Source organism: Dendropsophus ebraccatus, chromosome 3 (assembly GCF_027789765.1).
Source record: "Dendropsophus ebraccatus isolate aDenEbr1 chromosome 3, aDenEbr1.pat, whole genome shotgun sequence".
Taxonomy (NCBI): domain Eukaryota; kingdom Metazoa; phylum Chordata; class Amphibia; order Anura; family Hylidae; genus Dendropsophus; species Dendropsophus ebraccatus.
The window spans coordinates 38,378,087-38,391,108 of NC_091456.1; the positions used below are offsets into that span (position 1 = coordinate 38,378,087).

At 43.2% G+C, this 13,022-nt stretch overlaps 1 pseudogene; it reads left to right on the top strand.

Moving 5' to 3' along the window:
- The first annotated feature begins 2 nt into the window (after positions 1-2).
- On the top strand, positions 3-7,077 carry LOC138785485 (twinkle mtDNA helicase-like; annotated as a pseudogene).
- Positions 7,078-13,022: the final 5,945 nt, after the last annotated feature.

Below are 13,022 nucleotides of genomic sequence, written 5' to 3' on the forward strand. Positions count from 1 at the left end.
GTTTTTATATGATAGCTGTCATGGTGGCGCCCTGCAGGAACATGTGACTTCTCCTGCGTGTATCTGCATGTATGAGATCTATTGTAATGTGACTGCTCCTGTGTGTATGTACATGTACGGTGTCTGTAGTTATGTGACTGGGCGGGATAGACATGTGACTGTTCCTGTGTGTATGTACATGTACGGTGTCTGTAGTTATGTGACTGGGCGGGATAGACATGTGACTGTTCCTGTGTGTATGTACATGTACGGTGTCTGTAGTTATGTGACTGGGCGGGATAAACATGTGGCTGAGCAGGATGATGCGCTGTGTGTTACACAGGGTTATCCCCGGTCAGGGAAAGCATCTCCTCCCGTGTGTCCTCGCACAAGCTCGGCTGAAGCATGGTGTGGCCCCCGCTGGGTTTTCCCGTAGACATTTCAGGAAGGACCTGCTATCTGTCCTTGATGTCTGCCCAGTGACTGTGACAGAGATCCGCCAGTACCTGCGAGACAACAACATCTCCTTCCATGATGGCTACAGCTGCCTGCATGTCCCCAGCCCCTTCACCCCCAACAAAGACAACCTGCTGTTCATTGACAAGACTACAGGGAGGTTTCTGTGCAAGGACACCCTGCTGGAGGGCACCTGGGAGGACTATAAGGACAGCATGGCTCTGCTCCATAAGGAGGGCTGCCCCTTCCTCAGTCCTGACACTATGAGCGGCTGCCTGGAGGACAGCGACTCGGAGGATAGAGAGAGGCAGCTAAACAACATGGAGGTCAGCCGCATCTGGAATAAGGCCGTCTGGTTCCACGATCTGGAGGAGGAAAAGGCGCAGCTGGTTAAAGCCATGTTTAGCATCTCTAAGATCACCAACAATACCCTGAAGAAGTTCGGCGTCAAGTGTTTCCAACCTACCAAAAGTTTAGTCTTCCCCTGGTACAACCCACGAGACCTTACCATGAAAGGGTTAAAGCTGTTGTCTGCCGTGTGCCAGGCGGACGTGGTGAGCTACATCGAAACTCTATATCCAAGGCCTTCTCACTACCATAACCTGTTGGGCATTACAGTGACGGGCAAGAAGGACACGGAGGTGGTGATCACCAGCCAAGAAGTGGATAGTTTAGCTGTACACCAGGCCACGGGGGTGACTACCGTATCACTGCCGCGTGGAATAACCTGTTTGCCCCCTGTCCTTTTGCCTTATCTTGAGCAGTTTAAGCGCATCACCTTGTGGCTTGGGGATGACCTGCGTGCATGGGAAGCCTCCAAACTCTTCTCTAGGAAACTTGGCATCAAGAGGTGCTCTCTAATCCGGCCTGGGGATAAACAGCCCAGCCCACTAAAAGCCTTAAATCTTGGCCTTAACTTGAATAAACTCCTCAAGGCGTCTCTGCCAGCCAGCCAGCCACAAGTCTCATTTCATTCCGTCAGCTCCGCAGTGATGTATTTAGCCAGCTGGAGAATATAGAGCAAGTAGCTGGGGTGAAATGGATGAGATTTCCTGAACTGAACAAACTTCTGAAGGGCCACAGGAAGGGAGAGCTGACAATATTCACAGGTAAATAAAGTTCACGATCCAAGGAAAGGAAAGAATTTGTCGAGACGTCATAGATAAATCTCATACCTTTCATGGTATAGTGGAACTATTTATTGCCAACCAGATTTCACGTTATACGGCAGAGTAAAAATATCCCTCAATGCATGCAAGAGTATGATGTGTGCCGTAATGTAAATGAACAATACATAGGCATACATGTCGCTATTTATGCTGGGAAACCATTAGTATAACAGTTTTCTATGCATCAATAGCAGATCTAGGCAATAATAAATTTCTCTCAGCACCCTACAGTGTTGATATATCGCCTTCATACTTCTAATTAATAAAGCAACCTATACACAGAAATATATTACCAATCACACTACTACATAAGTAATACCTCCACACCATGACTGCCATCACTTCCATTACAGACCCTGTAAGTGATTACAGTACAGTTACATCCAGTGATTCACAGGGGATGTCATTTCCAATCAGTATCGTTCTCCTTCCCTTTTCGTATCCATTCGGCCTAGACCACTATGATTTGTTTACAGCCATGATCTCAACAGAACATACATACATCTTATGGTGTGTTTAGACAGATTTTTTAAAGCCAGAGCCAGTAACTATAAACAGAGAACAGGTCATAAAGAAAAGGATGTATTCCTGGCTTTGGCTTCAAAAATCTGTCAGATAAATCTCTGTGTAAACACACCATTAGACTCCAAAGTTTTTTTTGACATTTATAGCACCCAAACAATAGTAATGCCCCCCTTGGTGAGTACGTAAGTGGATTAGAGGGGGTCTAGATAGGTGCTCAATAAAGAGGGTAACTCTGTCAGTTAGAACTTGTTCTATGCCAAAATAAAACGTTTTCACCGAAATCCACTTGCCGATCAAGAGAGCACATATGGTAGGTAAGCTGTGTACGATCGCTATTTAGTGCAGCTGGGAGCTATATAGGCATATTGTGCCGACACCTGCCCCAATCATGCGGACAGAACTGGGCTTTGTACAGTTGCTTCAGCTCAGTGAGTTCCGTGTATGAGCTGTCTTTTTCATGCCAAACTATGTCAACTGGGCAGAAGAGCAACGTTGGACCTATGCTCTTTCTTGGCTCCAGGGATTCATTAGCCTTGCATTCATTTTCCCTTTTCTTTCTTTTAGGCCCCACTGGTAGTGGAAAAACCACCTTCATCAGTGAATATGCCTTGGACCTAAGCATGCAAGGGGTTAACACTTTGTGGGGGAGCTTCGAACTTAACAACGTTCGCTTGGCCAAAATCATGCTGACCCAGTTCTCTCTGCTGCGTTTGGAGGAACAGCTCGACAAGTACGACGAGTGGGCAGATCGGTTTGAGGAGCTGCCACTTTACTTCATGACTTTCCATGGAGAACAAAATATAAAGTAAGTTAGTGGATGATGTATAGGAATCTATATTTATTACAGAGAGCACATCAATACCAATATATAATAACACAGCGTTGGCCATAGCAGCCAGTCATGTGTCCAACTTTTATTTTTCTAGCGCAAAAGCTAAAAATTAAAGCAGTGCATTGATTGCTGTAGGTAGTTTTTAACCCTTTCCTGCATTCCCATTTACATGGGGAGATATGGGGTGGGTTCAGGAGCTGAGCCTGCTTCTTATATGTAAGGTGTCAGCTGTATATTGTATCAGCAGCTGCTGGAATTGGATGTTATTCGGATCCTGGCAGTTTAACCCCGTTGCTTCTGTGGTCAGTAGATGGTTAGATGGCAGGTGCTGGTTCTGTCACGTCACCAGTCAGTATCTCCACAACTAAATGGTTGCTATGGCGGTCTTGTCTGGTCACCTGTTACACTTATGCAGAGTATGAGGCAAGAACGGTTGTACAATCCAATGCATGTATTCCAGAGTTCAAGAAAACGCATGTTTCTGGAGTGATGCAAACATATATATACTTTATATTTTTGTGCTAATACAGTGGTACCTTGGTTTAAGAGTAACTTGGATTGAGAGCACTTTGCAAGAAGAGCTCAGTTTTTCAAACTCGTAACTTGGTTTAAGAGCATTGCTTTGGTTTAAGAGCTCCCTGTACTGGGTGGGAGGGGTGTGGAGGAGGGGCATGGTCTGCATAGTGGGGTCTACAGCCCTGTACTCTGACCCAGGAAGTCTCTATCACCTTCCAAATCATAGCAGATCCACTTCAGGCTGGGGCTTGCATCAGGGGACAGGACTGTGGAGGTAATCTCTCCATAGCTGTAACCCCTCTCTCCCCAGACAGAGAGTCCTGCTATACTGTGCCCACATCTGCCATGCTCATTCCTTCATGCTCCCTGCAGTCTTGTGTTTGCCATCCCATTGGCTAAAGCTTTAGCTGTCCAGTCATGAGAATTGTAGTTTTCTAACAGCTGGAGGGCCTAAGTTTGACTAGTTCATTCCAAAGGTGTTTGATTGAAACCTGGCTTGTAATAGGTGTTTAGGTTTGCTCTCTTTCTTTGCTCATGTTTGCTATAGTGCAGCTATATTGTCTCTAACAATACAGAAAATACTATTAAAAGGAAGTCTAGTTGGGTCAGTTTAATCACAATGGGGGGCATTTAGTAAGGAATCTAATGTGTGCAACTATTCTAATGGAGATTGGTGTGTATTCTGTTCCAATCTCTTGTGACTGATTCAATAAAATGTAGCGCTGCCATAGTAAATCTGTAAGTAAAAAGTTGCAAATATTAAGAAATTGCGCAGTTATATTAACCTGGTACTGACCAGACGTAAGCCTGCACCTGTTTGTGCGACTATTTAAAAAGTCACAAATGATAAATTGGGCGCTTATCCCGGATTATCCAAACTTTTGGGTGAATACAGAAAACAGGCAGATTAAAAAAAAAGTCCCATCTAAAAAATATTCGCCTGTCGAATACTGGTTCATAAATAGAACTTAGACCAAAAATGGATGAAAAATTGAATTATTCACCAAAAAATAGGCGAAAAACACTTGATAAATTTCCTCAATGTCTTAATGCACAGTGTAGGTTTCCCTAGGTAACAATTTCTTTTTTTGTACCCCATGTAGGTCTGTGGTTGAGACCATGCAGCACGCAGTGTATATGTATGACATTAACCACGTTATCATTGATAATCTGCAGTTCATGATGGGCCAGGAACATCTCTTTTCAGATAAGTAAGAGCTTCGGTTTGGCACGATAATACTCATATGTGCTGTAGTTAAAAACTGATGGGTTAAAATAGTAAAATAAATATGTGCGTATGGTTTTTGCATAGCCTATTGAATTTTTTTATTTTTTATTTTACACTCCGTTCCTCTGTTGTTCCTTGAATCGCTTAAATAAATGGTGTTTTGACACTGGTTTTTTTATATATTTGTCCCTTGACTGTTTAAAAAATTTTTTCTTATTTTTTTTTCATTTATCTTTAGATTTGCAGTGCAGGATTACATCGTTGGGGCATTTAGAAAATTTGCTACTGAAAATGTCTGTCATGTAACGTTGGTCATTCATCCCAGGAAAGAAGATGATGATAAGGAATTGCAAACATCCTCTATTTTTGGTTCTGCAAAAGTAAGTGGGGAAAACACATTCTTGGCCAGAATAAAGGTAGTTAAAGGGGTACACTGGAGAAAAAAAAATTCAAATCCTCTGGTGTCAGAAAGTTTATATAGATTTGTAAATTTTTTCTATTTAAAAAATCTCCAGTCTTCTACTTCTTATCAGCTGCTGTATGTCCTTTTAGGAAGTGGTGTATTCTTTCAAGTCTAACAGCGTGTTCTATGGTCACATCTGTCTGTGACAGGAAGTGTCCAGTACAGCAGCAAATCCACATAGAAAACCTTTCCTGCTCTGGACAGTTTCTGACATGTGCAAAAAAAGGAGTCTGTGGAGCCTCTTTTGCTTCGTCTCAAAACACGGGATAGCCAGATATCCCAAGCCTGTTGCCACGGGGCGCCTCAATGATGGGGAGAGCACCACACCACCCTTATAGGTAGCCCCTTAAGCCCCACTCTGTTGTGAGTATTGGAATATAAATAGGGAAATAACAGGGTGGCCCCTTTTGTGTCAAAGTCTAACTCAAGGTGCGAGTATTGTGACATGACAAGGGCTTGCCAAGGCTGGCATGCATCCACAGACAGCCGTTTCGGGGTATTTGCCCCTCGTCAGTGTGGAGTAGGATTCTGGCTAGTTGGGGCAATGACAAATCAACCAACAAAACACAGTAATCACTGAACTCAAGTAGATCAGTGAAAAAATTCCAATGAAGTACTCAATTAAGAGTTTCCACTGATGCCCCTAAAATTTAAGTATGCAAAAAAGGAGTCCATCGAGCCTCGGCTGTGAGTCTCAAAACACAGGATAGCCAGATATCTCTAGCTTGTTGCCACGGGGTGCCTCCAGATGGGGAAAGCACCACACCACCCTTATACAAGTCTGTAAAACTTTAAAAACAGTTGATTTAAAAACTCTTCCCCCCCCCCCCCCCCCCCCGGAAGAGTACCTTGTTAAAAAAATAGTCGTAGTGAAAATAATATGCCAGTACCAACTTCTAGGAAGTTTTAACTATCATAAAACCCCTGTTATAGTTCTAGTTTGAGAATTTTGTAAATTTGTTTTCTTTTTTTTCATGACGACAGGCCAGCCAAGAGGCAGATAATGTTCTTATACTCCAAGACAGGAAGCTTTCCTCTGGCCCAGGCAAGAGACACTTACAGGTGTCTAAAAACAGGTTTGATGGAGACGTTGGGGTATTTTCACTGGAATTCAACAAGTCCACACTGACTTTTACTTGTTCGAAGAGCAAAGCAAAAGTGAAGAAACTAAACAAAGAGAATGAAACACCGGATACCCCGCCAGATACCCCACCAGGCAAGGCAAAAGTGAAGAGACTGAACAAAGAAAATGAGACACCAGATCCTCTGCCGGATACCACACCAGGCAAGGCAAAAGTGAAGAGACTGAACAAAGAAAATGAGACACTGGATCCTCTGCCGGATACCACATCGGCAAAGAAGAAATAAACCCAGGTCTGTGCTGCTAAACTGACATGGAACTTGCACAGCTCTTCATGGAGTTTGTTACTTGTGTGTCTACTAGACAAGGTGTTCTGAACATTTCAAATGGTTTTGAAAACAGATTCTTATATAAAACACAGTCATTGGTCCTGATTTCAGCATGGTTGTGTAAGCTTAAGTCCACGTATCTTTTCATGTAAAGTATGAAGCTAGTTTTGGTTTGGGTCTGAGTGTTTACACCCCATCAATTGCTACAAATAGACAGGTGAAGCCTTCATGTGGATGTGGAGTCATAGGCAAAGGACTTTTTGCTCAGGGCAATATCATACTTTCCCTACTGCCTTCCCCTGGCATAAAACAATAAACAAGCCGTACTCGCCCCTCTGATTTCCCTGGACAACCTTGTTCTGTTCTTCAGCATTCGTTTGAGCCTTTTCAGTGCCAGTGGTGGTAAGCACAGAAATGGCAAACAGCATTAGAATGGTCACGGAGATAAAGGTCTGCATGCTGCTGTGGGGTATTGGCAGGCTATAGACAAATGTCATTCAATGGTCGCTTGGCTGTGGTGAAGGGGTGATCAGATATATAAAGCAAGCTTGTGGACTTGCCTGGTAGATACATAAGGCACGGCCGTAAGATGTGAGTAGGTTTGCGACACCGCTAAGTGACAGTAGGTGTTGCCAGTGTTAAGGCAATAACTGCTGCTGAAATAGGAACAGTCAGAAAAGGACTCTGTAGTATCATGGTAATGGCCCTCTCTACAGCCAATATACAACCATGTGGCAATAGGTGAATGCTCTGCATCCCTAAGTCAATAGGGACCAGTAGCAGGGACTCAATAGGATTTATTCACTCAGTGATGGATAGGTCTTGTAACAGGGCGATCCAAGAAATTTGTGGAGGTCGCTTCAGTGGTATTGGAGTAAGTCTGATGCCATGTAAGCAAGGTTCCCACCGCTTGTGAGTTTAGGTACCTTTAAGACCCTGTGAACCAAACATCCAGCAGCAGCACAGAGATAAAGGTTTCGATCACTCAGCAGTCGTCATGTGTGTGCAAAGGGCAGGAGCGACAGCCCAGGCAGAAGGGGGGGGGGGGAGATGTTGTCTCTTGCTCAGCTAATTACTAGTGATAGCGTAGGATATATTATTAGCAAGATCATTCTTATATACTGTACCCAAGGCAAGGCTGCCTGATACATTCGCTGTATGCGGCAGCCTCTGCACAGCCAGTGGTGACCGCTGTCACTGCTCACTGGGCTAGGAGCAGAGTGAGCGGGGACAGTAATCACCACTTGCTGTGGAGAGGCCGTCGAAAATTAAATGTTCAAAAAACGATAGAGTGAGCATGCTCCAGCTGTGCTCATCTCTAATGTCAACATGTTTTACCATAGTAAATAAGCGAGAAGGAATTTTGGGTGCAAAGGTTAACTAGGTCTTTAAATATATATATATATATATATATATATATATATATATATATATATATATATATATATTTATTTTATTTTTTTTTTTTTAAATTGAACCCTTTTAAACTTCAGCAAACATCAGCCCAGCAAAAAAATAAATAAAAATTGGCAGATGCACTTGGTAAACAGCACTTAGTAATACAGAAGGCGAGATTCATTATAATGCCGGGAGCGCCGCAATTCTTTACGTCTTCGTGGCACTGACACAGCCGCACAAAACCAAACCTAATAACTGAATTTTGTATGGCCCAGATAATGTAATCATGTCAGAAGACTTGTTAAGGTCTGCACTCAGGAAGATTATTCATATAGGGGGAGATTTATCAAACTGGTGTGAGTGTACGTGTAGGTGGGAGCTGTGGAATCTGTCACTGGTTTTCAGTCACGATTCCGTAGTGTGCATGTACCCGAAAGTAGAATTGGCGCAATTGCCCCTAGCAACCAATGATATTTCAACTTTCATTCCTCACAGAGTCTTTGGAAAATGAAAGGTGGAATCTGATTGGTTGCTAGGGGCAACTGCGTCCGTTTCACTTTACACCATGTTTGATAAATCTCCCCCATAGTGTATGCATTGTGTAGGCCAAGGCCTCATGAATTTCGTCTTATTTCTACAATGAATAAATGAGTTTTGAGTGAAAGATTCCTAATTTTTCATTGTGTGTAATAGACTTATTTATCAGGAATGGTGAAATCATTTTGTTTTTATAAAAGACATTTCACTTTTTTTTTTTAATTTCTTCCACTGACTGGACTACCGCACATATCAGACTCATTCCCAATACCTACCGGCCCCTGTTGTTCAGATGAATAGTGATATAAACTATGTCTAACAATTATATAGGACATGCATGACGTGTCTGGTGCGCGGGGCTGCTAAAAGCCCTGCAGCCGTCTATCCGATTCACAAATAAGGATTTTAAGCTTTAGGATTAAACTTTCCAGTGTTCTGAGCCAAGATCCATGCAGAAAGCACAAAGAAGTTGAGATCCATCAGTAACACATGTTATAGTACTGTTGGTTTATTAAAAGAAGAAAAACAATGTGTGCATTACCCATTAAAACAATTAATACAATACCACTTATAAAAAGGCATCTTGCTTCCTGCACCTTATGCAATCCTTTATTTGTATCACTCCATTAGCAGGTATTTTTTAAACCAGTAGGTCCATGACCTAGGCCGCAGCTTCTGCCCTGTTATTAGGCAGCCTGTCATGTTTGGGCTGGCAGGGGATGGGTTATAGTCACCTTCCCCAATACACCCCAACGGTCTCTGCTAAGAAGACACCTGCTCAGCTAGTCACGGACCATGGTGGCAGTACAATTAGACCACTAACTGGCTGAGATGGCATTTCTTGCACATTGACATGAAAGCAGGAAGAGCTGCACTGTTGGGTTATGGTGGACAAATAACTTTATATCATTATTATGCCAGCCCATTAGTTTGTGGCACTGGATAACCCCTTTAACTTTACAGAGCATTAGACAGGGGAATACAGCATAACCTATAGCTGGCTAGTTCATCTGCTCCCACCATCTTGGCTGGGTGAGCGTGTCTCCTGAGGCTGTACACATATAGCGTTTAATGCAAAAATAGCACTAGTTGATTGCTAAGTGTGAACATACGTGCACACCCAGCCAAGGTGGTGGTAGTAGAAAAAGCAATTGGGGCAAAAGGTTAATAAGTAGAGATGAGCAAACCGGGTTCGGGTCGTTCCGAACCCTAACGTTCGGCATTTGATCAGTGGTGGCTGCTGAACTTGGATAAATCTGGAAAACATGGATACAGCCAATGACTATATCCATGTTTTCCACATAGCCTTAGGGCTTTATCCAACTTCAGCAGCCACCGCTAATCAAATGCCAAAAGCTCGGGTTCGGATCGACTCGAGCATGCTGGAGGTTCGCTCATCTCTATTAATAAGCTGCTGCCTGACCCAGCTGCCAGTAGATTATCTCTGACTGAAACAATGGTTTAGGCACATTACAATACAACATTTCCAATCCCTTATTCCATTTTCCACCAGGAGACAATCCAGCTTTGACACCATATATAATATTTAAACTGCCCATACACATTACGGCCCTATTACACCAAACAATTATCTTCTTGACTTGACCAATAATCGTTTGGTGTAAGGGACCATTTACACAGAAAGATTATCTGGCAGATTATCTGCCAAAGATTTGAAGCCAAAGCCAGGAACAGACTATAAACAAAGATCAGGTCATAAAGGAAAGCCTGAGATTTCTCTTTTCAAATCCATTCCTGGCTTTGGCTTCAAATCTTTTGCAGATAATATTTCTGTGTAAATAACCACAATCAGCCGACATGGACAACAAGAGCGGTGGCAGCAGACCGCATCTGACTGTAACGGGCGGAGTCTCTCATCCTGCTCCCCGTGGGCCCCTCCCTGCTAGCTGTTTGTGCGTGTTTTGGCACAAGTAGTGAGTGCTGACCTGACAGGTCGGGGCTCGCTTCCCCCTCATTATTGTGCTGCGTCAAAGCTTTTAGACACCGGTTATAGATTGTAATTGATATTTGTTAGGGTCCGATTGCACAGATCGTTCGAATTTTTGCATTAAAGATCGCATATAAGTGATAATTGGTTTGTGGAAACACAGCAAACGATCAAGCAACGAGCAAGAAATCATTCATCGGGGTCTTTCAATACGTTCTCAAATCACCGTTGGTCGTTTGCTGAAAAGTCGCCGCTCGCTTCATCTAAACAGTCTTTTAAAGATTCACCCTATGTGTGAGATGGACTTGTTCGCATAAGCAATTTATCGGTCCGTTTACACAGATTTATCTGACAGATTTTTTAAGCCAAAGCCAGGAACAGACTATAAACGGAGAACAGGTCGTAAAAAAGACTTGAGATTTCTCCTCTTTTCAAATCCGTTCCTGGCTTTGGCTTCACAAATCTGGCTGTGTAAACACACCATTAACTGTCTGCATGATACATAGAATAACAGATCAAACCTGTAAAATGACACATTGTATCCACTTCAGCTACTTGTTCACTATGGCATGCAATTTTAACCATTTGGTGCCACCTGCCTATAATACAGCTTGTTCTTGCTTGAGAACCCCCATTACACCTCTCTGAAAGAGTGGCTTCTAATTTATTATAGTGTCTCCGGGTACAAAGCTTCACAGCGTCCTTGTTAGAATCAGTTACTACAATTAGGTTTCTTATAAAGGTTACAGTCACATTTCAGTCTTAGCAAATTATTGCTGAGAAAAAAAGAATATTTAGCGGTCCCAGTTAGTGAGTTACAGCTGGTGTCCTGGTTCCTTCACAATGTTCCATTACTGGCGCTGTAGCTGGTGGTCATTTCCTTGTAGAAGCCAAGTATGTATACCAGAAGAAGGCGACCATGTTTGCAAATAACACTCGGAACTGAAGAGAAAACGGGGGGGGGGGGGGGCACACGAAACATGTTTATTCAACAATCAAATTTGTCTATATTTTGCGACACATAATAACAATCCACTGTATAGAGCATTAGGCCCGGAGCGTTGTTTCCATTACAACGGACCTGTTTTTTCTTTTAATTGCATCCTGGGATTGTAGAGATCCTCCACGCAGTACAAGGATGAGTTCACACACAATGGACCTTCGTTTTGTTTTTCTAAGAAGCCACTGCAGTTGGTACAGCTCAGGCAGACATGTCTATACAGCGTATTGGTATTGAGTATTCTTTGTCAGAATACACATGTAAACCACATAAAATAAGTGTCCCTTTTTTGGTAAGAATACACGTTATCATCTCAAAGGGTATGTGCACACTGAGTCATTTGCTCGTGGACTGCGGCGCGCGCGTGTGCGCCTGTGTCATAGACTCCATTCTTTGCACGGGTGGATTCCACCCTCTGTCCAAAGAATGAACTTGACGGATGAAAGAATCTGCCAGTGCATGGAATGGAGTCTATGCCACGGGCGGAGACGCGTCCGTGAGCAGAGAATTCCGCAACAAGAGTTTCTGTCAAAACTACTCAGTATGCACATACCCTAACTCTACAGCAGGAAAATAGGCATCACAGTCTAAAGGGGTATTCTGGTCAGGTAAAATACATGCTTAATCATCTTCCCCTCCTGGAGCTTAATAATTTGTTCCATACTTCTTTATTAGTCTCCTTCCCCCAGTTCTGGGCAGTTGCTGAAGATGCAGAAAACTGTGTGTAAGCTGTTAAATCCATCTCCACTCTGATCTCCCTCTGACGGCTCATGTAAACAGCTCCCTGGCCAGGGCGGGTTAATCTGAGGTCAAATAATTTGTGATCTCACAGTGGTTAACACTCCTGGCATCACAAAGTGCAGAGACAGCTGGCCAGAGAGCAGTTTACATGAGCCACCTTGGAATGATTGGGGGCCCCATGAGCCACACATTGACTTAGGGCCCCATTGCACGGTGGCCGTCCCGGCCAGTGATTTGCTGAGCCACTCATCACTTCAGAGACCGGCTCTAAAGTTGTAAAGGCGGCTGCGGGGGGAGGTAATGTAAACAGTTTATTACTTTCTTCACAGATTCATCTGCCATTGGTCGCGCCTCACTATTACACATAGTAATGCACAAGCAGCGGATGATTATTTTAGGTCCGGACCTAAATGATTGTTGTAATCGGCTGATAGTTGTCTTTATTACACAGAGCGATAATCTGCAAAATCAGTGTCATAGGGCCCTAAGGGTGCCTTTACACAGAGAGATTATCTGACAGATCTTTGAAGCCAAAGCCAGGGATGGACTATAAACAGATCAGGTCATAAAAAAAGACTGAGATCTATCCTCTTTAAGGCTATTCTTGGCTTTGGCTTCAAGAATCTGTCAGATAAATCTCTGTGTAAATGTACCATAAGTCAAGATGTGGCAGAGTGGGACTCATTTACTACATCGTACTCATCTGATTGCATCAGCAGCTGGAAATATTTCAGAATATAATGTAGATAGCGGTAACCTTCATCATCACAAAAGAAAAATGTCCAGCAGCACAGGTGTACAAAGATCAAACTTAGTGGAG